This window comes from Mya arenaria, chromosome 12 (genome assembly GCF_026914265.1).
Source record: "Mya arenaria isolate MELC-2E11 chromosome 12, ASM2691426v1".
NCBI classification, from domain to species: Eukaryota; Metazoa; Mollusca; class Bivalvia; order Myida; family Myidae; genus Mya; species Mya arenaria.
In genome coordinates, this window is record NC_069133.1 from 34242571 (window position 1) to 34267446 (window position 24876).

Sequence of the window (24876 nt, forward strand, 5' to 3'; positions counted from 1 at the left end):
ATATACATCTAAGTCCTTTTATATCAAAATTGTGTTCACACTCATCAGAACATTGGATCTACAAAAATAATAAATTGGATAACATAAAATTCAAAAACAAACATTTGGAAAAACAAATAATTATTAAATATAATACCGTTTGGATTACAACCGATTAAACCGTCTGGTACATACTTTTTTGTCTTCAAAATGTTGCAACGATGTTACCCAAAGGTCGGATTGCCAAACCATTTCGGACACCTTTTTAAAGCATTTTCTAGAAAGATTATTGTTGTTCTTCACATTTTACTGACCAAAAATGTCGCGTATGTCATGCTCAGAGTGCTTGTTGGGCTGGGGGGAAGGAAAGGGTGACTTTGTACATGTGATATATGCCTTTCTAGTTAGAATGTTCATTACTCAGTTATAGAATTCACATTGTATACTAATACATAATATCCTTACTCGGTAACTCGATTTTATCTTAAGTGACAACAAAGTGACCTCATCCAACTGTTTGTGGTACAAGTACCCATAATAGGGACACACTAGTCCTGAACATAAAGTGACATCCGCATTATGGTATTAAGAATCATGATATAGACATGCTTGTTCTGAATTAAACATATAGTGTCTATTGGCATGCCATGGCGGGATAGTAGGCATAAGGGGGCTTCACTGGTACTCAATTGTACATTACGTGTCATCTCCTTAGTAAGCACACAAAATGAAAATACCAGACATGAACTGAAACTATATTGACCTCATCCTACATTTGTTCGCTCGGTTATACATACTTAAGCGATAAATAAGTCATGTAAGGAGCATCAGGTGACATTTGCCGACTGGTTGTCGTCAAAATAAGCACATATAAGGGTCAAATCGGACCTAAGCCTCACATAGTGTCCTCCTCCTTCTTGTTGTCACTCCAGAAGATACCCTTTTAACCAGGCATGAGATGCCTTTAATCACATTTCAAGAAAGATTGTTTCTTGAAACAAAAGATATTAATGTTATTTCGGTTTTAATGTTGTTTAAAGAATAATTTAAATTGTTGTTCATTTATGCTGTATGTATGTATGTATTCGCGCCTCCGATCGTTCAAACTGCATTAATGAACGGAAATCGCATATCACTAAGATGTCGTGACGTCACAAAATCTATGTTTATAAACTGATTATACCGTAAAGAAACACATTGTTTCATGAAATCCGCTTTTCACCGATCATCATTATCAAATAACTTTTTAATACTTGGACAAAAAGTAGCAATATTGTCAGGATTATTATGTTACAGCTGTAATCTCACGGTATTAATATACATTAAATGCAGAAGCCCGGTAACCTCAAACTCTAAATGTTGTTATAAGGTTATACTATGTTCGTATTGTCCTGATTTTTCTATTTTCTATCCTGTGATAGATCCCCTCGGAGATGGGATTCTGCGATGAACGTGATATTATGCAACCGACTAGTGTGTTTTGCTTATTTCAGCGATACATTTTAGTTATCTTAAATCAATACTGCGCTTCAATGACGAGTAAGATATTTGTATTCGCTTCTAGTTATACACTTAATTATGTAATTATAATAGCATTATAACGGATGGTAAAGGTTAAATGAACATAACTTCATTGGCATATTATAGCATGGTAAATTTTACTGTTACTGACAATACATTTTCTGATATTAAACAATACTTACTTTTAGGCAGAAGTAAAATATTCATGTCATGGGTAGGCAATTAAAAAGGCAATTTACTTCTATGTCCTTTAATAATAACAAATGCGATAACAGTAAATATAAAAACCCGTATGCAGAACTGTATTCTTTTCAAACACAGTAAATTTCGGGCAAAAGAAAATTTTGTCATCTGGTAAAATAATTTCATGTCCCCCAAAGGTTGTTGCGATGTTACCCAAAGGTCGGATTGTGTTAAACATTTCGGACACTATATAAAGTCATTTTCTTGAAAGGTCACTGTTGCTCTTCATATGTTATGAGGAATAAATGTCGCAAGTGTCAGGTTCAACGCGGGGAAAGGGCAACTACTTCAATTTCAAACATGCAATTTATTCATTTGTTTTGTTAGAATGTTTACTATATAGTGATAAAATACCCGTGTATAACAATACACGACAGCCTAAAGCGTACAGTCGATATTATTTATAATGTTATGTGACAAGAATGTGACCTCATCCTACAGTTTGTGGTCCAAATTGGCACCTAACAGGTCAAATCAAGTTCTAAGTTGTGCATAAAGTCACTCCGGTTTTTGGTTGATGCCATAATATGTACCTAATAGAAAACATAATGTCCCGAACAGATCATTTAATATACTTTGCCATGACAACGCGGCAAAGTAGTCAAAATATGGGGACAAACTGGTACTCAGCTGTACACAAAGTGTCATCGCCCAATAAGCACATACTAGGAACATACGAGATATGACCTTAGGCTATTTATGTGATGTTTAAAGTTGGGGAGCGGTAAATATTTAATTTTTATATATGCAAAATATTCCTATTTCGTTAGAATGTTCATTAAACAATAATAAACAATATCTGTGTATACAATTTATGATTTTCTAAAGTGGTCACTCGAGCCTCTTATAATGTTACATCGTGTGACAACAAAGTACTGTTTGTGGTCCAACAGAGCACATAATAGGAACAAACTGGCACATCACCTGACTCTATATTGATCTCCGCCTACTGGTTGTCGCCCTGATATAGATATTAAAGCGATAGCGTCTTGAAAGGAGCATCAAGTGACCTCTGCTTTCTTGTGTTTGCCCTAGTAGACACATATTAGGGACATAATAGACACGAAGTGAACAGATTATGTCTTATGTACATTATCTGAACATATAGTGACCTCCTTCTACTGATTGTCATGTCATGCGAGTGTTGACAGCCAGTGTTAATGGCCCATTTCTTAAATCTTATATAAGGCGAGTTTTGTAGCCGATTAAAACGGAGGAAACTCATATTAGCCGAGATATGTTGATATTGGCAGAGTTTGGTCGATATGGAACGTGTTCTGGAATATATTTTCTTCAATTATCTGGTATTGCTACCGCAATTGTCTAATAGTAATAGTTGATTAATAATCAAATGTATGCATGCCTTGTTACAATGTTATAGAATAGTATATAGAAAATCCCAATTTTTGATATAATATTATCAATAAGGTGCTATCATAGTGGCCTAGTTATTTGTCCGAGGTTAGATGTATTTGCCCGAGCCCAAAAGGGCGAAGGCAAATACATCTGACCGCGGACAAATAACTGGACCATTATGAAATCACCTAATTAATAAATATTTTATTAATTGACTTTTACCATTTTTGTTAAAAACATTTTTATAACTTACCAATTCACATTGAAGCCATAGTTATCCCTTACTCATTCATGGTGTCTGCTTTTCTAGAATCGACTATGCTGATTTTGACATTCATCTTTAAAGTGACATTGCAAATGATTATGAAAAAAAGCTCTGTACATTATAAGAAAGCATTTCTTTTTATTTTAATTTCGTAAATCGTTAGCCAAATATTAAATGTTTTACCTTCGTCGTCCATTTTGTCGGTGTGCACAAAATATTCGTAAAATCTACCAACGGGTTAAATACAACTGTAATATCAAACCGTAAAAAGTGGTTCAAGTATTCAAAATAAGTTAATGCGATGCACACAATTTTCAAAACAGTCAGAAAACGGAAAACACAATGGCTGCTTTAAAAATGATTTCTAGCATATTTCTCATAATAGACGGGTTTCGACAGCCAATGTAAATGACCCATTTCTCAAATCCTATATTAGGCGAGTTTTTTAGCCAATCAAAACGGAGGAAACTCATATTGGCCTAGTTTTGTTGATACTGGCCGAGTTTAGTTGATATTGAGCGTGTTTTCGCGGCGAAAATTATCTTCAATTGTCTGGTATTGGTACCGCGTTTCCTCTGTATCTTGTCAAATACGTAATAGTTGATTAAAAACAACAAATTCTAGTAAGTGACTACTAGGGTGACGACCGGTCGGCTAAAGTTACTATGTGTTTGGCTTGGACATGTATGCCTATTTTAATGGTGACAATCAGTAAGCGGAGGTTATTATTTTCAGTTCAGAACTATTATGTCGCTATCATTATTATTTTTTTTTAATTTAATAATATTTTATTGCATGAGAACACATTTCACAATGACAATATCAATACAAATTTTAACACAATATTTAGACCGACATTCTAAAATCAAGCATGCAAAGGGATTGGGCCACGAGTTATGCCAACATCAGTTACGGCCCTCTCCCGTCGCTATCATTAGCCTACTTTTGCGACAGGCAGTATCAGTGTCGCGTTTAAGTGCATTCTGGGACGGTAACAAGAAAGCAAAGATCGCTTTATAAATGTTCATTTCAGGATTTATATGTCCTTGTTATATTTTTACAGGGACTTGATTTACATTATGAATGCATGCATGAGCTTAAATTTTGATTTACATAAATTTCAAATAAAACAAGTATTATCAAAGTTATTTGTTATTAATTAAACACTGTTTCGACATAATGATATACCGAACTATCACTCAACTAACATTCATAACGGTGTTAAGGTGTTGCACATTTTCACGACTTTATGTTTTATGTCACTAATAAATCGCGCATGCTGTTTTTTTCTATAAATTGTTTGTTCGACATACCGTCAATCCATATCCCGACTTAGGATTAACGGTGTATAAATGAGTATATTGACATCGGCTTACCGATTATTGCCCTTGTAGAAACAAACCCGAGACATGGTAGTACAAATCAGAACTAAACTGAACATAAATGGATATACGCCATGACTGGCAGCAAAGAATTCTCATAAAACGGACATAGTAAACATCCACTATACATTAAGTGTTGTAGGCGATCTATATCATTCGAGTTTTAAGAACTTTGTTTGGAAAAATACAAGAATATGAGGATAATGGGGATATATAGTACATGTGGAAAATAAAAATATTGGAAATATATTGTCATAAAGTTACTAAAAACTATCGAGGGAGCAAGTCAATGATTATGAAAAGGTGTAGAAATCTAACTGCTATGCGATTTGGGTCAAAAGAAACGCGTCAGTTGGAAACTAGCATTATATGTCTGAAGATCTCAGCAAGTTGACACCAACTTCTGCAAAAAACAGTGATATCTTGCCACCGAATTGTAAAGTATGCCAATATGAGCATAAAGGTAATCTTGATAAATATTACAATACGTCTCAAAAAAGAGTGATACGTTTGGAATCGTTCCAAATTATCCACATAAATATGTATTTCTTGTAGCACCATAACTTATGATAAAATTTTAATCATTATTAATTATTTGATATATATTATATTCTAGCATGGCAAATACTAATTTTACTAACCTATTAGGCTGAGGTTAATATTCATTTAATTTTTAGGCAGTAAAAATGATTATCTTCTCCATCCTTTAATACCATAAGTGTGTCAATCCAAATCTCATCAGAACATTGCAACTACATAAAATATATTATATTATATTTTAGATATATAGGATTACACAAAATGTAATGAACCATATGCCAAATTATGTTTTATTAAACACAATACCTTTTGGGCAACATGCTATTTAACCATCTGATAACAAGTGCAAGTTTCCCAAAGGTTGCAACCATGTAACCCAAAGGTCGGATTTGTTTAAATATTCCGTAGACGATTTACAATCTTTTTCTAGAAAGGTCACGGTTGCTCTACTGCACTACACACGACAATTTCACATATACCATGTTGAAAGTTGATGGGGGTCGACACTCTAGTTTCCTTTTACTGTTACCTGAACTTGCAAAATAGTGACCTCCACCTACTAATTGTGGTCCGCGTATTCACAAAAGAGTACTAGCACCCACTGGCCAATGCCCTAGTTGACGCATGAGACGTACTTGTCCTGAATAGAACATAATGTGACATCCACTATGACTTTATGCCCTAGTGGGTTCATAAAAGGAACAAAACAGAGCAAATTCAGCTGTTCATATAGTCCCATCCGCATACAAATTGTCATCCTAGTACGCACAAAATATGAACATGATATGCGTGAACTGATTGCTTATTGACCTCCGCCTACTTGGCTTCACCCTGTTACGCACATGCTAGCGTTAAATGCAATAAGAATTAATATGAACGAACTGGTCTAAGGCCGGACATACATTGACATCCAGGTACTGGTTGATGGGCAGACACCTGATAGAGACAAATTTGTTTCCAAATGGGTTTATTGTGACGTCCGCCATTCCTCGTAGCACTATTATGCACATAATTGAGTCAAACGATAACATATATTGACATCTGGCAACTGGTTGTCATCATAGTAAGCACATAAAAAGAACCTACCGTACCTGAACTAAATTGTATTGACCTCCGGCTACTGGTTGTCGCCCTGATAAACACATGCTAGTGAATGGTTAGTCCTTAAATGAACATAAATTGGCATTGTCATGCACCTACTGGCTGTCGTCCAAGTTAACACATATAACACATATAAGGATATAACATTAATGAAGTGAACAACTTATGACCTCAACGTACTGGTGTTTTTTTCCTATTAAACAAATGATATCCATTTGCTATTGGTTTTGGCCCTGGTAGGCTCATGATGGCGACATACTAAATATGAGCCAAAAACAGAGTGATACCAGCCTATTGACATCGCCTACTATTATCTACCTTGTCGGAACATAATAGGGACTTACTGGGCCATATCGGAACACATGGTGACCTCCGCCAACTGGTTGTAATCCTACCAGCTGCATGGTAGGGACAAACTAGACATACTGTAATCATATAGTGAACTGCGCCTACTGCTTGTCGCCATAGTAGGCGAAAGAAAACGACATACTAGTCCTGACTAAAATAAGTGACCTCCGCCTACTGGTTGTTGCACTAACTGGCACAAAATAGGAAAATACTTCGATTAAAGAAAACAAAAAGCTGAGACTTTCGCCAACCGGTTTTCATCTTCGTAGACTCAAAATAGTAACCGAATAGACATGATAGTGATCGCCCCTACTGTTTTTTTTAATAGAACGCAAATAATAGGGACGGACTATTTCTAGACTATAAGGCAAATTATAGAAACATCATAGACGTTAAAAAGGTTCATTATGACCTGCTTGTAGTTCTTGCACTAATAAGCACCCAAAAGGGCTAAGCGGAACAAGAGTGACCTCCTGCTGCTTGTTATCGCTTTTCCATAGAAGGAATATCTAAGGGACAAAAGAGCAACATACACGCCCTGAACCGAACTGGACATAGTTACTTTTGCCTACATTTCGTTGCACTAGTAAGCACCAAAAACGATATACGAGCTGCACACATATTTCTGCATAAAACATTTCAACATAACTTTTTTGGTTTAGTATAGCATGGCACGTACTACTGTTACTGACCACAGATTTTCTGAGACCTAAACAATGCTTTTAGGCAGAGGTTAAATATTCATGTCATGTCTAGGAAGTAAAAAATCAGATATACCTTTATGTCCTGTTATAAAAAAATGCGTTAACACAACATTAAAACCATGGATTTACAACAACAAAACAATAAAACACAAAAAAGAAAGAAATGCGATAACATTAAATGTAGTATGCAAAACTATATTCTTTTTAAACACAAAACTTACTTTCGGAAAGCAGAATATTTGACCATCTGGTAACATCATTTCATGTCTTTCAAAGGTTGCAACAATGTTACCAAAAGATCAGATTGGTTTATATATATTTTAGACATTATAAAAAATCATATAAACAATCAGCCTCAGCTGAACACAAAATAACCTCCATCTACTGGTTGATACCCCAGATGGCATATATCTTAAACTGCACCATACTATTTCTCGCCTGAGTAGGAACATAATAGCGACATTGTATCCCTGAATAGAAGACCAGAAGACCTCAGCCAACTAGTTGTCAAAAGTTTGGGAGCATAAAAGGGACATTTCAGTCTTGAACAAAACATGTACGAGTGTTTACCTTAATCAACAGCGGTCTTCATCATGACCTGGCGCCCTATAAAAACATTCCCTGGGCCTGAAGAGAGTATATAATGACCCCATACTTCTGATTGTTGCCATAGTTTACTCATTTTAGGGAGTTACTAGACGTGAACTGGGCATAACATTGCATCAAACTACTGGTTATCGCACTAACAGACACATAAGTGTGACGTACTTGACCTAAAGTGAATGCGCAGTGGCCTCTGCATGCCCTAGTGCCCTAGCGGGCATTTATTAGGTCATCATTCAGACTCAAACATTAGCAGGCCATGCTGCTTAATGCACAAGTATCTTTATCATTGGAACATACAGGGCCTGAGTAAACATAAATTGGCCTGTACGTACCAGTTGTCGCCCTCATGTGCGCATCTAGAGAATCAGCCTACTTGTTGTCAACCTGTTCGTCACGAAAAAGACATACCAGGCCTGATTTGATCACATAATTAATGACCGCCGCCTACTGGTTGTCGCCCAGGTAGGCATACAATAAAGACATATAAGTCCTGAACTGATCAAAGAATGATATCCGCCTACTTGTTACCGCGCTAGAAGACAAAGTGTAGGGATATACTAGGCTTGAACTAAACAGATTGTTGAAAATCAATATAGTTGGATCACACAGTGTCATCCTCGTTATGCCTGACGCCCTAGCATATGCATAAAAGAGACTTACTAGTCCTGTACTGATTGTATAGTGACTGCCGGCATGACCTCGGACCCTAGCTTATACTAAGCCTAATCTGAACATATGGTGACCGCCGCCTACTGGTTGTCGCCCTAGTATACACATATAAGGTAAATACTATACTTGAACTGCATTGTTGGCACATATAAGAGACATAAATAACCTTGGAATAGGCTGAACATATAGTAACCTCCGCAAGCTGATAGTCCATTGAGTAGGCACATGTTATGAACGGCTTGGGCCTGAGCTGAACCTTTGAAAACCACCGCCTGCTAGTTGTCGACCTTGTTCTTAAAGCACATAACAAGGACCATACTAGACGTGGGTTTAACACATATTAACCTCTACAAACTGAACGTCGATCTTTTAGGTACATACTAGGGACGTGACCTCATGTGAACTAAGCTATGTGTTCTTTACATTTGGCTTCGAAATTATATACCAATTGAATGGATTACATGGAACTTCAAATTATTTTCTTAGCCGCGTACCAAATAAGACGTTTTTAATTATCTATACAGTCGAACCCCGTTGGCATGACATTTTCATTAACAGATGTAGAGCAACATTAAGGATATACTCAAAAAAATGCTTGTTAATAATTTCAAAAGTATTTTTTCAAATACAACCTTTAGGTAACATCGTTGCGACCTTCGGGAGACATTGAAAATTTTCACCAGAAGGTCATTTCTTCTTCTCGCTAATAGTCAATGCGGTTTAATAATAATAATATACGTTTTTTATGTTCATGTGTTATTATCCCAGTTGTTATTTGATAAGTATATTTAAGTTGTTGTTTTTTTAATCAACGTTCTGATTAAGTGGCTACACGCGTTTTTATTCGGACGGAAATTGATGTTTGCTTACTTAACTCCTAAACATCGCACCTCAATAATTCTTTACTTAGTAGTTAAAAATAAGGCATCGTTTATTGTAACAAACAAATATGAATTACATGGTACTTCAAATTATTTTCTTAGCCGCGTACCAAATAAGACGTTTTTAATTATCTATACAGTCGAACCCCGTTGGCATGACATTTTCATTAACAGATGTAGAGCAACATTAAGGATATACTAAAAATAATGCTTGTAAATAATTTCAAAAGTATTTTGGGTAGCATCGTTGCGACCTTTGGGACACATTGAAAATTTTCACCAGAAGGTCATTTCTTCTTCTCGCTAATAGTCAATGCGCGTTTAATAATAATAATATATTACTGCTAACGTTTTTTATGTAACATGTTTTATTATCCCAGTTGTTATTTGACATGACACATTTGATAATATGAAATAATTTGACTTTTTCTTCATTTTATTTAAGCAATGCAAATTTAATCCAATCCATAGAAAAGTAATAAACAAGCAAACTTAATACTTATTAAGTTGGAATTCTTATGAAGAAAAGTGTTGTATGTGAACCCAATCTTAACAATTAATATAATGAATCATAGAATAGCATTTTGACGATTCATGTTTTCTTAACATAAAGTGGCATCGATAGTGGAGAGAGAATGTGCACAAAATAAAAAATGCGTACTGTCGAAACAGATTATCATTTTCTACTAGTGGTGTGTCCATATTATAGATATCTGAGATCTTCATGTTTACCAAGAAATTATTGGTCTTGGCCAACTTTACAACTTTACATGGATTTTGATATTTAATGAATAGTTATTAAGTAGGTACGCTAAATAAACTAGCAAAATGTATATATCTAGCATGTGACCAACGTTATAATTAAATTGTATATATGTACACGTTATTGTTTTCTACAAATGAACTAGAACAACAAGGTAAAGTGTTACCATTTAAAAAGATAATACATTAATATATAAATCAAAACCAGAATTAAAACCAACATTTAGACACTAAAAAGTATCATTCTATTAAACATACACAGTTAGCGATATGTCAAACACGAAATCCTCGTGCACGTTCTTTTCAAATCGATATTTATGTCAAATTTGTTCTTATATTCAACAATATTCAAGCCATATAATTTCGTCAGGCATGTTATTTACAAACATAAATTATTATTGTGTAAATGGGGAAGTTATGGATAAATAAGATTATTCTAGTTCGCTTTTTAAATATTTAACAACATAGTTTTTTCATTATTAATAGGTACATTTGTGTATGTATAGAAATGACTTGTTCACCGTCTTTAAATATATTATGAATAATAGCAATGCCATTTTTATGTTTATGATAATAAAACTGAAACTTGACTTTGACATACTTTTGACGTCTGTATTCGTGCCAATTAAAGTGAAAGCATGTTTGCTCAAACTGTTAAACCATTTGAATCTGATAATGATTATAATACCAATCAAGCGAATTTAAAATTTTAAAAGTATATATACAGTGCTTAGCAAAGCAAACAAATCAAGGTGTGAAAATTGACATCGAGTAAAACAAACAAAACAAAAGGCTAAATCTTTACTAAAGACCGCAATATTACATCGCTTGTTGAGAAATATTTAACCTCAAAATACCAAGCTAATCGATCGAATTTTATATGAACATATTGAAAAAAACAAAAAGTTTAAATCTTGTTCGAGCCAACGATGATATCGAACCTTGCGATACCGAGACACCGAGTTTCGACTGTAATCGAATATTAATTCATTGGCATCAGTGGCCGATCTGCCGACATGAAAACCTATCATATTTATCATTTTGTCACTTCCAATTGCACTTAAGTTTGGGTCGCAATTTTTACACCTTATTTAATATATTGCTTAACGCTATGCCTCTATAATTTTTATATTTACCCGCTTCACCACGTGTTCAGTTATATATTGGTGTTATTATTACCCTCTCTCAATGACTCCGGGTATTCTGCGTTATTTAACATTATGTTTTACAATTAGAGCAAATTTGGCGGAACTCATTGCAAATGAATTCTTAAAAAAAAGCCATTAGCATATTGTTGCCGGGGCTTTTTCGCTATAGAAGATATATAATTCTTAAGTTCTGATTCAGATGTTATCCCATCTAGCGACTCATATGCCTTAAAAGGCACATTGAATACTTTTTCATTATTCGCAGCACCAAAAGGTTTTTAAAATGCTTATACAACTCATCTATAGATAAGCCTTCTGAGCTGGGTATACTGTTCTTGTACTGAGTTTTCAATTTTTCCCAAACTGTTTTGTTGTTTTATTGCCATGTTAGCAATTCTACACCCTCATTCTATGTTATAATAATTTATATTATTATTACAATCATTTACCGTATTTCTATCTTTATTCATTGTGTTTTAGCACAATTTGCAATATTTCAGTAAATAAATTAAATGAGTGAATATGTTTGTATTATAAATATTGTCACACAACGCGGTTAATCGTTACTGTGCGACTGTAGTAAATTTAAGAATGGATTACGTTCTCCCACGCAATGTGTTTACTGCGGATATCCAATTGATCAAGTAATTGAACTCCTGTTTGTAAACAAATACCTTATAAACATATTGTTATTACAGAATGGTCATAGAATTGCGTGGAAGGAAGTATTTTAAAGTTGCTCAAAAGAGAGAAATATCGATAGTTAATGATAAAATAATCTACCGGTTTATTTCCTTTAGTAGTATGGCAAGTAAAGTCGCTTATTTTACTATCCTTACTAGTATTTTTTTCCGTGGTTGTCTTAACATTTATCTTTACTTATTATGTTTGGAACATTACTCAACATGTGTTCGAACTGCTCGTTGTCTATATTATTATAAAAAACATAATGATACATCATAAATCTGACATTTGTGTTTGTATATAAATTACATGTTCACCGTCTTTAAATTGTATTATGTATAATAGCAATGACATTTTTATGTTTATGCTAATACAACTAAAACTTGACTCTGACATACTTTGAACGTCTGTATTTGTGCCAGCTAAAGACCGAAATTAAAGTAAAAGCATGTTTTCTCAAACTGTTAAACCATTTGAATCTGATAATGATTATAATACCAATCAAGCAAATATAATCGATCAGCTTAGCAAAGCAAATAAATCAAGGTGTGAAAACTGACATCGAGTAATACAAACAAATCAAAATGTTAAATGTTTACTAGAGACCGCAAAATGACATTGAGCGTTGAGAAATATTTAACCTCAAAATACCAACTAACCGATCGAATTTTATATGAACATATTGAACAAACAAAAGCTTTAAATCTTGTTCGAGCCAACGAGGATATCGAACCTTGCAATACCGAGACACCGAGTTTCGACGTATTCGAATATTTTGTATTCATTGGCATCAGTGGCCGATCTGCCGACATGAAAACCTATCATATTCATCATTTTGTCACTTCCGATTGCACTTAAGTTTGGGTCGCAATTTTTACACCTTATCTAATATATTGCTTAACGCTATGCCTCTATATTTTTTATATTCACTCGTGTCACCACGCGTTCAGTTATATATTGGTGTTATTATTACCCTCTCTCAATGACTCCGGGTATTCTGCGTTATTTAACATTACGTTTTACAATTTGAGCAAATTTAGCGGAACTCATTGGAAATGAATTCTTTTAAAAAGCCATTGAAATATTGTTGCCGGGGCTTTTTCGCTATAGAAGATATATAATTCTTAAGTTCTGATTCCGATATTATCCCATCTAGCGACTGATATGCCTTAAAAGGCACATTGAATTCTTTTTCATTATTCGCAGCACCAAAAGGTTTTTAAAATGCTTATACAACTCATCTATAGATAAGCCTTCTGAGCTGGGTATACTTTTTTTTGTACTGAGTTTTCAATTTTTTCCAATCTGTTTTGTTGTTTTATTGCCATGTTAGCAATTCTACACCCTCATTGTGTTTTTGCACAATTTGCAGTATTTCAGTAAATGAATTAACTGAATCATCAATGCTTGTATTATAAATATTGTCACACAACGCGGTTAATCGTTACTGTGCGACTGTAGTAAATTCCAGAATGGATTACGTTCTCCCACGCAATGTGTATACTGCGGATATCCAATTGATCAAGTAATTGAATTCCTGTTTGTAAACAAATACCTTAAAAACATATTGTTATTGCCGAGTGGTCATAGAATTGTGTGGAAGGAAGTATTTCAATTTGCTCAAAAGAGAGAAATATCGATAGTTAATGATAAAATAATCTACCGGTTTATTTCCGTTAGTATTATGGCAAGTAAAGTCGCTTATTTTACTATCCTTACTAATACCTTTTTCCGTGGTTGTCTAAACATTTATCTTTACTTATTATGTTAGGAACATTTGTCAACATGTGTTCGAATTGCTCGTTGTCTATATTATTATGAAAACTTAAGAAGCCAATTTCATCCGCCATGCGGCCGTTTAAATCGCAATTTCATGCAAGTATTTAATCAGTGCTATATATTTTGATTTCCTGTTTAGTTTTACCATTTGTATGCCTTTCAGTGATCGTAATATTATCTTAAACCCTATCCTTAAAAGAAATGGAGATGCATTCACTATAACGATCTTTTCTTGTATTTTTAGTACCAAATAAATACTCAATGGGAACATTTCCGATGTCCAAATTTATAATGTGGTTTACATGAACTTCGAATTATTATTTTTTAGCCGTGTACCAAATAAGACGTTTTTAATTATATATACAGTCGAACACCGTTGGCATGACATTTTCATTAACAGATGTAGAACAACATTAAGGATATACTCAAAAAATGCTTTTAATAATTTAAACCTTTGGGTAACATCGTTGCGACCTTTGGGAGACATTGAAAATTTTCACCAGAAGGTCATTTCTTCTTCTCGCTAATAGTCAATGCGCGTTTAATAATAATAATAATATATAACTGCTAACGTTTTTTATGTAACATGTTTTATTATCCCAGTTGTTATTTGATAAGTATATTTGAGTTTGTTTTTTAACCAACGTTCTGATTAAGTGGCTACACGCGTTTTTATTCGGACGGAAATTGATTTTTACTTTTTTAATTTCCTAGACATCACACCTTATTAATTCTTTGCTTAAGAATGTCTTAAATAAGGCATCGTTTATTGTAACAAACAAATATGAATTACATGGTACTTCAAGTTAAATATCTTTGACGCGTACCAATTAAGACGTTTTCAATTATCTATACAATCGAAACCCGTTGGCTCGATATATCAGGGACTGGCCATAATACTTCGAGCCTCGCGAATATTGAGCTAAGCGGTTTTGCGTATTGTATGTGTATATTTATACGTTAAAGAAAGACTCGTTAACGTTGTTTGTTGTTTGCTACGTTATCTCCTCAAGAGTAATTATTACCGTGGGGATATCGTACAGTTCACAATATGACAAATTTGATTCTTTTTGAAATTTATTTACTCAATAAAATTATATAAACCCATCCATTGAAAACATAAACAACTAAACTTGATGCTAAATTAGTAGGAATACGTGCGAATAGCTTGGTTTGAACCGAGTCCTCTCAAGATTGCCCACCATTTGACAGTTGTATTAATTCTTCCATTTGGAGAAACCTTCAGCGCAAATTTTTTATCTGAAGACACCTGATCAAAACACAATCAGATTTATACCTGTACTGACATTACCATTAAAACGCACATTAGATGAGTTTGGACATACATTCATGTAACATAATGCAAATGTTACGAAAGTTGAATTGGAGATGTTAATCCAACGTGTTTATGATCAATGCGTACTTTGTTGGTTTCAAGATGTTAATAATAGTAAAAAGTTAGAAACGTATGTACTTATGAAAATAAGTGTTGTAACCCCAATCTTAACTATATTCATATCATCAAACATAGAATAGCATTTTCACGATTCAGTTGTGTTCTTAACATAAACTTGATTAAGGTAGTAAGAGAGGCATCGATAGAGCAGTAAGACTGTGTACAATGTAAAATATATATGTACTGTCGAAACAGAATATCATGTTCTACTAGTGTGTCCATATAATAGATATCTGAGATCTTGTTTACCAAGATATTATTGTTCTTGACCAACATTACAATTTTACATGAATTTAAATATTTAATGAATTGTTATCAAGTATGTACGCTAAATTAACTTGCAAACTGTGTATATCTTGCATGTGACCAACGTAATACTAGTAATTAAGATGTAAATATGTACACGTTATTGTTATCTACAAATTAACTAGAACAACAACTTTTACACTTTAAAAAGATAATCCATCAATATATAAATAAAAACCAGAATTCAAACCAACATTAAAAAGTCTCATTCTATTAAACTAATATAGTGGGCGATTTGTTAATCATCGTGCACGTTTTCATCAATGAGATATTTATGTCAAATTTGTTCTTATACATGTATTAAACACTATTCAAACCCTTTTCGCTTTTCGGGGCTTTTTCTGTATAGAAGATATATAATTCTTAAGTTCTGATTCCGATATTATCCCGAAATTAAGAGTTTTTTTTTTAAAAAAATGCTTATCCAGAACGCATAGTAACATACTCGCGAGCGTCCTTAGAATCGTAAAAATATTTTATGCGCGAATTTTAATTGCTTAAATCAAAGTTTAGCATTTTTGTATGAACACTACACCCATTCAATTCTAACATATCCAGTTCTTCGCATTTACACCTGATCTCCAATTTTCCAAAAAAAAATTCTTAGCGGTTGTCTGTGGTGGACATTTAAAGAAAATAACATGGTTTTTAATGATACTGCTGATGATCTTACAAGTATCATGATTATAAACTTAGTTTTCAAAAATGAGTAATTATAGAAATATCGAAGACTAAACCAATATATTTTTTGGTTAAACGAGAAATTTAAATCACATTAAAATGAAGTTGTTTTAAAACAACACTAACAATAAATTTAAAAGAAGATGGATTAAGTAAGAAATAGTTGTATTTCTTATTACGTATTTTAATACTGAGATAAGGTTGTTGTGCACATATCTTGAATATCTGAAATACGATCAGTCTAAAATGAATTACATTTCAATCGACACATTAAATAAACAAGAACAGCAGTACGAGTAAGTCAAGTATTGTGCTAATGAAAAGTCTGTGAACCTTGGAACTGTTCATTCATAATCGATGGATGTCAGAAAACTGCATTGTCAATTATCAAAACGTATTGATCCTGCAAACACTGATATTTTAAAAGATTTACAGTGACCTTTAATACTTTTCACTTTCAGAAATTCAACTTCTAGTTTTGTTTCCAAACACTAAACCTGGTATTTGTTAAGCTCGAACCATTCATCATCATTACTCGAAAACATACCTTAAAATGATCAGATCAAATGCTTCCATGTATCACTATCTCCGACAAACATTTTATATTGTATATGCTACAAATGTGTAGATCATTAAAATGTTATTTTGAAATAAATACTGTTTAAACCAAATGCACGTATCACATATTTAATGATGAATTCTTACAACCTTATATAATGCCTAGTGTGACAGCTAACAGTAATTCCAGTTTGTCTCTGTTTTTCATGTACGTGAAGTTAGCGGCCTAGCGGCCTAGTGGCCTAGCGGCGTGAAGTTAGCGGCCTAGCGGCGTGAAGTTAGCGGCGAAGCAGCGTGTAGTTAGCGGCCTGGCGGCCTAGCGGCCTAGCGGCGTGAAGTTGGCGGCCTAGCGGCCTAGCGGCCTGGCGGCCTAATTATTTTTTTCTATTTCCAAGCAATTGTTAATGCGGTTGTTTTTTTAAAACAATGATAAATCAAGGTTTTTTATTCATATAGTTACATAGCGGCCTTAAATTGTTATATATTCAGAATATTTTTCTTTACCTTTATTCTAAAACAATTTTAAATTAACGGTTTTATGCACAGATTATCATTCTGAAGCGTTTTTCAACTTTTTTTTCCAAAAAGTCGATCGAGCACTTCAGCGACCTAGCGGCATAGCGGCATGGAATTAGCGGCCTAGTAGCCTAGCGGCCTAAATTGAATCCTATTTCAAAGCATGTATACATGCATTTTCTTCTAAAACAATGATATTTTAACTGTTTTTATGCACGAATTAACACATTGAAGCGATTATCAACAGTTTTTTTTTCCAAAAACGTCGATGAAGCAGTCAGCTATTTCAAAGCATTAAACATGCCTGTTCATCTAAAACAATGATGTATTTACTGTTTTTATGCACAAATTATCATTCTGAAGCGTTTTTCATTTTTTTCCAAAATAGTCGATCAGCTTCAGCGGGCTAGCGGCCTAGCGGCCTAGCGGCGTGAAGTTAGCGGCCTGGCGGCCTAGTGGCCTAGCGGCCTATAATGGTTTCCTATTTCAAAGCATGTATACATGCATTTTCTTCTAAAACAATGACATATTAACTGTTTGAATGCACAAATTAACACTTCGAAGCAAATAGCGATAATCAACATTTTTTTTTCCAAAAAAGTCGATTGAGCAGTCAGCTATTTCAAAGCATTAAACATGCCGGATCTTCTTAATCAATGATATATTTACTGTTTATGCGCACAAATTATCACTCTGAAGCGTTTTTCAACTTTTTTCAAAAAAGTCGATGGAGCACTTCAGCGGCCTAGCGGCATGAAGTTAGCGGCCTGGCGGCCTAGCGGCCTAGCGGCCTAGCGGCCTAAAATGGTTTCCTATTTCAATCCATGTATACATGCATTTTCTTCTAAAACAATGACATATTAACTGTTTGAGTGCACAAATTAACACTTTGAAGCTATTAGCGATAATCAACATATTTTTTTCCTAAAAAGTCGATGAAGCAGTCAGCTATTTCAAAGCATTAAACATGCCTGATCTTCTTAATCAATGATATATTTACTGTTTATATGCACAAATTATCACTCTAAAGCGTTTTTCAACTTTTTTTTTTCAAAAAAGTCGATCGAGCACTTCAGCGGCATAACGGCCTAGCGGCGTGAAGTTAGCGGCCTGGCGGCCTAGCGGCCTAGCGGCCTAAAAAGGTTTCCTATTTCAAACCATGTATACATGCATTTTCTTCTAAAACAATGACATATAAACTGTTTTTATGCACAAATTAACACTTTGAAGCTATTAGCGATTATCAACAGTCTTTTTTTAAGAGCGTCTATTAAGCAGTCAGCTATTTCAAAGCATTAAACGTGCCTGATCTTCTTAAACAATGATATATTTACTGTTTTATGCACAAATTATCACTCTGAAGCGTTTTTTTTTATTTTTTTTTCAAAAAAGTCGATCGAGCACTTCAGCGGCCTAGCGGCGTGAAGTTAGCGGCCTGGCGGCCTGGCGGCCTGGCGACCTAAAATGCTATCCTATTTCAAATCATGTATACATGCATTGTTTTCTAAAACAATGATATATTAACTGTTTTAAGCACACACTATCACTCTGAGGCGATTATCAACCTTTTTTTCAGAAAGTCGAACAAGCAGTCAGCTTTTCAAAGCATGTGAACATGCCAATCCTTCTCAAAAATATGTTGATAATCGCCTCAGAGTGATAGTCTGTGCATAAAACAGTTAACATATCATTTTTTAGAAGAAAATGCATGTATACATGCTTTGAAATAGGATAGCATTTTAGGCCGCTAGGCCGCTGAAGTGCTTGATCGACTTTTTTAAAAAAGTTGAAATACGGTTCAGAGTGATAATTTGTGCATAATAACATGCATGTTTAATGCTTTAAAATAGCTGACTGCTTTATCGACGCTTTTGAAAAAAACTGTTGATAATCGCTAATAGCTTCAAAGTGTTAATTTGTGCATAAAAACAGTTAATATGTCATTGTTTTAGAAGAAAATGCATGTATACATGGTTTGAAATAGGAATCCATTTTAGGCCGCTAGGCCGCTAGGCCGCCAGGCCGCTAACTTCACACCGCTAGGCCGCTAGGCCGCAAAAGTGCTCGATCGACTTTTTTGAAAAAAAAATAAACAACGCTTTAGAGTGATAATTTGTGCATAAAAACAGTAAATACATCATTGTTTTAGAAGATCAGCCATGTTTAATGCTTTGAAATAGCTGACTGCTCAATCGACTTTTTTGAAAATAAGTATGTTGATTATCGCTAATAACTTCAAAATGTTAACTTGTGCATTCAAACAGTTAATATGTCATTGTTTTAGGAGAAAATGCATGTATACATGGTTTGAAATAAGATACCATTTTAGGCCGCTAGGCCGCTAGGCCGCCAGGCCGCTAACTTCACGCCGCTAGGCCGCCAGGCCGCTAACTTCACGCCGCCAGGCCGCTAGGCCGCTAGGCCGCTGAAGTGCTCGATCGACCTTTTTGAAAAAAAGTTGAAAAACGCTTCAGAGTGGAAATAGAAAAAATAATTAGGCCGCCAGGCCGCTAAGCCGCTAGGCCGCCAACTTCACGCCGCTAGGCCGCCAGGCCGCTAACTTCACGCCGCTAGGCCGCTAACTTCACGCCGCTAGGCCGCTAACTTCACGTACATCTGTTTTTCTTGAATTTATGATGTTTTTGATGTGAATGTTTTTTCTGAAAACAAATATCAGGTAAATTTAATATGCAAATCAATATAATTTAAATTATATACAAATATTAAAACAATAGAGTTTAATAACAGCCATGGCGAAAGAAGAACAAGATTATGACGAACATATTATAACAAAAGTACCTTTAAAGTACATGCACAATAAAGATTTAATGAATACAGACTGTATAAGATTCAATTTGCATCAATAGTACTTTGGTGCCGATGTAAAGTTTTGAAAAAAAATAAAACGAGACAGTCAAACGTTTTGAAAGTTTGTGTGATTTTCTGTCTTAGAGCTAGATGTTTTGGCTGTTGGAACAGTTATGAACAGAACAGATTTTTGTGACTTAAGCATAACGGGTCATCGTCACATTACACAAATATAAAACAAAAATATATAAAAAAAACAAAAAAGCACGCATGCACGTACGCACGCACACAAGAACAAGCAAGCACGCGCGCTCGCACACATACACACACACACTCACGCACGAACGCACACACGCACAAACGCGCGCACACCCCCGCCACACAACACAAGCAATCAAAACTTATATATTTACATTAGACATCGTTTTGAATGATTTTTGTATCAACAACTGATTTTTTAGAAATTTCTCAAAATTGGAAAGAAAATGAAAAACATCAACCACGTTGCACACAAATCAGTGTGCAGGATGGTTGCTATGAAAGTTAGAATGTTCGAAATATATCATTTAACACATGAACCTTGAATATTACAGAAATAGATAAAATGAAATAAGAAAACAGAAGCAATATTTCCGTATATAAAGGCACCTGATACATATAGATTAGAGATAGACCGTTTGTGATAAAACAGCAACAGATAAACATGTAAAAATTAAAAATAAGACTGATTTAATGTTGTTCGTTTTAATCATATGCATTGCAGTGCGTTTTTAATTAATAATTTGAATTATACTTCTAAACGTTTCCGGTCAGAAAACAATAAGATTCATTTTTTATTAACGAAAACATCAAAACACTCTTGAAAAACTGCAAACCTTCCATTATAAACGCCTAAACCAAGCTGACTTAAAATACCCATCACAAGACGGTAGGCGGAGTCGAACTAACAAGACCGACCAATCAACGATCCGAATCCGCTACAGAGATAAGCACCCTGTATCGAAAAATGTACTGGACGCGTGGCCTCTGTAAACACCCACGGGGATTAATGGTCTTATCTGATAAACAAATACACAACCACATACTACAAATGCATTTGCGTATACGTTTGGAGAGGAATTATAAGCAAGTTATTAGTATGATTTTTTTTTCAATTGCTAAAGTGAATTTGATGTTATATTTTAGATACTTAGGGCATATGGTATTTTTATAAATATAGACATAATTTAAAATAAAATCCTTAAACGATATTAAAGTCATTTCTGCACACGTTTTTGTTTTTGATTCTGAAAATTGATATGGTTTCCGTTAATGTAGGTCTTATACATATGATTTAATCATAAAACATTACCAATGAGGCATTCATTTAATGAACGCTACAAAACAAGTATGTGTTATTTAATATCATTGTAATGTCTCAAGACCTATTTCAAACCTTCTTTTAGTGATAAATGATCCCCGGCCCGAAACTCGTGTGAATAACTTCTGGGTATTGATCTTTCTTTCAATTGTCCTGTGTTCCTTTTTTACATAACATTTATTCAGCATTAAATAGTGTAAAAATAAGCACCAGTAGCAATATATGTTGAACTAGAACGGCACCCTCTGTATGTTACTTGACCTGTACGAATTGTAACATATGTTCTATAACTGTATCAATTTAAAACAGACAATTGCATTTTATACAATACATTGCAAAGCCTTCGATACGATGCGGAAAATAACGCAAATTCAAACAATTGGTGTTCTTATGTACGCACTGTATTACAAAATGCAGGATTCAATGAAGTATGGTTATATCCGGAGTCGATTAATATTGATTATTTTATTCCTTTTTTAGAAGAAGATTAATCGACTCATTTATTGGACAGTGGAAAAATGATATAAACTCATTAAGTTCAATAGTGTTAAATTCTGAAAGAGGCTGATATGTTAATATTGAAAGAAATCAACGTAAATGTGTTCATAATGATATCGAAGATGAATATCACTTTGTTTTGATTTGTCCGAAATATAATGACAATAGGAAAAAATACATAACTAAATTTTACTATGCAAGACCAAGCATGTTTGAATTCATTCAATTACTAAACTAGGAAAATGCTGCACGTCTATACGAAAACTAGCTTTGTATTGCAAACATACTTTTAAGCTACGATATACTGCTTTGAATGATAATGCTTTACTTTTAACATGTTGAAATCATTGATAGTTTATATTTGTATATATATCTAATACAATCTCGCATTTATCAACTATTGCCATGTTATGTGTTATGTTATTGTAAGAACGATAAACTGTAAATGTTAAAGATAACAATAAATGTTCTGTTCTGTTCAATGATATATAACGTTCAAAGACAAAATGCAAAAACATATGAAACAAATCATCGTGATATCATTTCAACCATCATGCACACTGAATTGTGTGTAACTTGGTTGATATATTCTTTTACTCTTTTATTCTTTCGATTTCTGAGTAATTTCTAAAAATTCTGTCAATGATAAAAAAAAATCATTTAAAACGTGTTATACATGAAACTATATATAGTTTGATTGTTTATGTGTGTTTTCTATATTCTTGTTTTCTATTCATATAAAATGACGATGAGCTTTTTATGTTTACGTCAAAAATAAACTTTCTGTTCTGATTTTTTCTATCAATAGAGAAATATACTATACATCATAGTATCAAATTCTTAACTTAATAATGTTCTCGATCGTTACAAAGATGCATACTATAAATATTTACTATTAACTTGGCATAGTTTTTTCCGCTGTCTGAGGAAAAGGGTAATACATTTTGTTTTGTTGGCCAAAAGCAAACATATGGTTTACAGAAATGATTTCGTAGATTATGATGTTTTTGACATACAAAATGATATTCATCTCGATTGCATTCATGTTACAATAGCTACATATTCTATATTTTCTTGGAAAGAGATGATGCCTTCCTGTTTCGATTAAAAGGTCATGTGAGGAAATGTTGTAACGACCGTTCTATATTTATTCATGTGCATACTGTCTAGATATTTTCATGCTTGAGTTCATTTTTACACCAGCGATATGTTTCTAGTCTGTTCGATTCATTAATATCTGCATTCCATATATGTCAATTATTCTTTGTCTTATTAGTTATTATTTCGATCACAATCATAATTGAATGTAAAATATCAATAAATCGTAGACTTGCCTTTTTGAAATTGATTTTAAATATTTTTATTAAGACTGCTCCACATCAGTCTTTTAAGAAATATTTGAGAATTAAAGTTCGAAAATTACCAATGAGAGTTATTTCTCTATATTTCTTTGGCTCGTCTTCATTTCCCCCTTTAAATGCAGGTATTAATAATCCCCCCTAAAAGGATCTTGGATATTCTCCTGTGGTAAAGATACGATTTAATAGTTTCAATAGAAACGGTGATGTATCTGTGAATATGGTTTTATAGATTTCAGCATTACAGCTTCATTAATCTGCCAATATTACCATTTTATCAAGATTCTCATCGCAAATGTTTATCTTAATTTTGAGTTGTAAGTATAATCAGAAGTACTATATAGTGTTTTGTAATGATCATATAACTCGGACGCATTTTGATCCTCAGATTTTGGTTGACTTTTTTATATTCGTTTTTATTTTATTTCTAAATATCGTTAGGGTTTGATTTGCTCAGGCTCTCACGGCTTTTTGGGTAGCGATTTTCTAGAAGTTGTTTCTTTTTTTTGGCAGACCGACACAAAGACGAATATTGAATTATATGTATGAACGAAATCGTTGAACCATCAATTTTTAAATAGAATCTAATTTTCTACAAATCAAGACAATTGGTTATATTTGAATGACGAATTACTTTTAAGTTCATCAATTCTGGATGGATTCCATTTAATTTTATTATCATTATTGATATTATTACACTTACTATTATTTTTGGCATTATTTTTTCCTACCTGCTTATTACAAGCGAAAACAATTTATGATTGATTCGAAAATTCGTTTGGATCTTGTATTTGAAAGTCTGAAACAGAAAATATATTTTGAAGCTGAAGTATTTAATAATCCAATACGCCTGATTGATTCTTTTAAAAAAATGTATATTCGCCCATACCTGATCGGTGTGCAGTCGTCTTTTAACAAAATATATCAAATTTGGATTGACATAACTCGATGAAGCGTTTAACTTGTGTAACTAGCACATAATCTTTTGAATCACGTGGTGAAATGTAAGCACAATCAGACAGCTGATTACCCGTCGAATGTTAGGTAATCTATGATTTAGAGCTACTGCCATAAAGATCCGCTGTAACCAAACATTTATTAAGTTGGTAATCCTTTTCAAAACCGAAAACAATCAAATTGATCATATCGTAATAGTTCACAGTCACTTTATCGGTTTTTCTCAGCAATTTCAAAATATTTGCTAAATGATTTGTGATGATAATATTCATTTCACGCGTTTTGTTAGTATAGCGTTAAATATTTGTCTTGGCGAAATGATAGTATTTGAATACATTAGTGGTCAGTCTTGCACGAGGATTTCGTGCTATATTGGTATATTAGCGTGAAGAGTCATTCTACCAGTCGAC